Here is a 4,156-nt window from a genome sequence, read left to right as displayed (position 1 = left end):
AGCACGCGACATAGCTTTGCAGACGATAAGTACAACCGTTTTAGAGAGAAGAGCGGCCAATGTGTCGATCTGGCTTTAAGTCGATTCGATAACAAATGACGAAAACGGACGGATTTCTCAGGTTTTTACTACATATGAACACTTTTCACATTCTCCCGTGGAACTCGGCTGCTAGTCCTCCTTTCATGCAGAATCTTAATGTCCTAGCTCATGTCCAAGGCACCAAAGCCAGCTAAAAAGTCAATAATCGATACCTAAAACTCGAATTGCACTACTTCTTACTGGATATTACATCAACTTAGAAGCTTCATCTGTGTTCTACTGTGGTGATTTTAGTGTCTCCGCATACCGCAGCACGTGACATAGCTTTGCAGACGATAAGTACAACCGTTTCAGAGAAAAGAGCTGCCAATTTGACGATCTGGCTTTAAGTCGATTCGATAACAAATGACGAAAACGGACGGATGTCTCAGGTTTTTACTACATATGAACACTTTTCACATTCTCCCATGCAACTCGGCTGCTAGTCCTCCTTTCATGCAGAGTCTTAAGGTCCTAGCTCATGTCCAAGGCACTAAAGCCAGCTAAAAAGTCAATAATCGATACCTAAAACATGAATTGTACTACTTCTTACTGGCTATTACATCAACTTAGAAGCTTCATCTGTGTTCTACTATGGTGCTTTCAGTGTCTCTGCATACCGCAGCACGCGACATAGCTGTGCAGATGATAAGTACTAGCGTTTCAGAGAGAAGAGCGGCCAATGTGACGATCTGGCTTTAAGTCGATTCGATAACAAATGACGAAAACGGACGGATTTCTAAGGTTTTTACTACATATGAACACTTTTCACATTCTCCCGTGCAACTCGGCTGCTAGTCCTCCTTTCATGCAGAATCGTAAGGTCCTAGCTCATGTCCAAGGCACCAAAGCCAGCTAAAAAGTCAATAATCGATACCTACAACTTGAATTGTACTACTTCTTACCTTCTATTACATCAACTTAGAAGCTTCATCTGTGTTCTACTATGGTGATTTTAGTGTCTCCGCATACCGCAGCACGCGACATTGCTTTGTAGACGATAAGTACAACCGTTTCAGAGAGAAGAGCGACCAATGTGACGATCTGGCTTCAAGTCGATTCGACAACAAATGACGAAAACGGACGGATTTCTCAGGTTTTTTTTTTTTTAGATATGAACACTTTTCACATTCTCCTGTGCAACTCGGCTGCTAGTCCTCCTTTCATGCAGAATCTTAAGGTCCTAGCTCATGTCCAAGTCACCAAAGACAGCTAAAAAGTCAATAATCGATACCTAAAACTTGAATTGGACTACTCCTTACTGGCTATTACATCATCTTAGATGCTTCATCTGTGTTCTACTATGGTGATTTCAGTGTCTCCGCATACCGCAGCACGCGACATAGCTTTGCAGACGAGAAGTACAACCGTTTCAGAGAGAAGAGCGGCCAATGTGACGATCTGGCTTTAAGTCGATTCGATAACAAATGACGAAAACGGACGGATTTCTCAGGTTTTTACTACATATGAACACTTTTCACATTCTCCCGTGCAACTCGGCTGCTAGTCGTCCTTTAATGCAGAATGTTAAGGTCCTAGCTCATGTCCAAGTCACCAAAGCCAGCTAAAAAGTCAATAATCGATACCTAAAACTTGAATTGGATTACTTCTTACTGGCTATTACATCAACTTAGATGCTTCATCTGTGTTCTACTATGGTGATTTTAGTGTCTCTGCATACCGCAGCACGCGACATAGCTTTGCAGACGATAGGTACAAGCGTTTCAGAGAGAAGAGCGGCCAATGTGACAATCTGGCTTTAAGTCGATTCGATAACAAATGACGAAAACGGACGGATTTCTAAGGTTTTTACTACATATGAACACTTTTCACATTCCCCCATGCAACTCGGCTGCTAGTCCTCCTTTCATGCAGAATCTTAAGGTCCTAGCTCATGTCCAAGGCACCAAAGCCAGCTAAAAAGTCAATAATCGATACCTAAATCTTGAATTGGACTACTTCTTACTGGCTATTACATCAACTTAGAAGCTTCATCTGTGTTCTACTATGGTGCTTTTCCTGTTTCCGCCTACGGCAACACGCGACATACCTTTGAAGACGATAAGTACAACCGTTTCAGAGAGAAGAGCGGCCAATGTGACGATCTGGCTTTAAGTCGATTCGATAACAAACGACGGAAACGGACAGATTTCTCTAGTTTTAACTACATATGAACACTTTTCACATTCTCCCGTGCAACTCGGCTGCTATTCCTCCTTTCATGCAGAATCTTAAGGTCGTAGCTCATGTCCAAGGCACCAAAGCCAGCTAAAAGTTCCATATTCAATACCTAAAACTTGAATTGTACTACTTCTTACTGGCTATTACATCAACTTAGAAGCTTCATCTGTGTTCTATTATGGTGCTTTTAGTGTCTCAGCATACCGCAGCACGCGACATAGCTTTGCAGACGATAAGTACAACCGTTTTAGAGAGAAGAGCGGCCAATGTGTCGATCTGGCTTTAAAACGATTCGATAACAAATGACGAAAACGGACGGATTTCTCAGGTTTTTACTACATATGAACACTTTTCACATACTCCCGTGGAACTCGGCTGCTAGTCCTCCTTTCATGCAGAATCTTAATGTCCTAGCTCATGTCCAAGGCACCAAAGCCAGCTAAAAAGTCAATAATCGATACCTAAAACTCGAATTGCACTACTTCTTACTGGATATTACATCAACTTAGAAGCTTCATCTGTGTTCTACTGTGGTGATTTTAGTGTCTCCGCATACCGCAGCACGTGACATAGCTTTGCAGACGATAAGTACAACCGTTTCAGAGAAAAGAGCTGCCAATTTGACGATCTGGCTTTAAGTCGATTCGATAACAAATGACGAAAACGGACGGATGTCTCAGGTTTTTACTACATATGAACACTTTTCACATTCTCCCATGCAACTCGGCTGCTAGTCCTCCTTTCATGCAGAGTCTTAAGGTCCTAGCTCATGTCCAAGGCACTAAAGCCAGCTAAAAAGTCAATAATCGATACCTAAAACATGAATTGTACTACTTCTTACTGGCTATTACATCAACTTAGAAGCTTCATCTGTGTTCTACTATGGTGCTTTCAGTGTCTCTGCATACCGCAGCACGCGACATAGCTGTGCAGATGATAAGTACTAGCGTTTCAGAGAGAAGAGCGGCCAATGTGACGATCTGGCTTTAAGTCGATTCGATAACAAATGACGAAAACGGACGGATTTCTCAGGTTTTTTTATTTTTTTAGATATGAACACTTTTCACATTCTCCCGTGCAACTCGGCTGCTAGTCCTCCTTTCATGCAGAATCTTAAGGTCCTAGCTCATGTCCAAGTCACCAAAGCCAGCTAAAAAGTCAATAATCGATACCTAAAACTTGAATTGGACTACTTCTTACTGGCTATTACATCAACTTAGATGCTTCATCTGTGTTCTACTATGGTGATTTCAGTGTCTCCGCATACCGCAGCACGCGACATAGTTTTGCAGACGAGAAGTACAACCGTTTCAGAGAGAAGAGCGGCCAATGTGACGATCTGGCTTTAACTCGATTCGATAACAAATGAGGAAAACGGACGGATTTCTCAGGTTTGTACTACATATGAACACTTTTCACATTCTCTCGTGCAACTCGGCTGCTAGTCCTCCTTCATGCATAGTCTTAAGTTCCTAGCTCGTGTCCAAGGCACCAAAGAAGGTTAAAAAGTCAATAACAGATACCTAAAACTTGAATTTTACTACTTCTTACTGGCTATTACATCAACTTAGAAGCTTCATCTGTGTTCTACTATTGTGCTTTTAGTGTATCCGCATACCGCAGCACGCGACATAGCTTTGCAGACGGTAAGTACAACCGTTTCAGTGAGAAGAGCGGCCAATGTGACGATCTGGCTTTAAGTCGATTCGATAACAAATGACGAAAACGGACGGATGTCTCAGGTTTTTACTGCATATGAACACTTTTCACATTCTCCCATGCAACTCGGCTGCTAGTCCTCCTTTCATGCAGAATCGTAAGGTCCCAGCTCATGTCCAAGTCACCAAAGCCAGCTAAAAAGTCAATAATCGATAGCTAAAACTTGAATTGGATT

The sequence above is a fragment of the Schistocerca gregaria genome, unplaced genomic scaffold (assembly GCF_023897955.1).
Source record: "Schistocerca gregaria isolate iqSchGreg1 unplaced genomic scaffold, iqSchGreg1.2 ptg000418l, whole genome shotgun sequence".
In the NCBI taxonomy this organism is placed as follows: domain Eukaryota; kingdom Metazoa; phylum Arthropoda; class Insecta; order Orthoptera; family Acrididae; genus Schistocerca; species Schistocerca gregaria.
Note: the sequence above shows the minus strand (reverse complement) of the source record.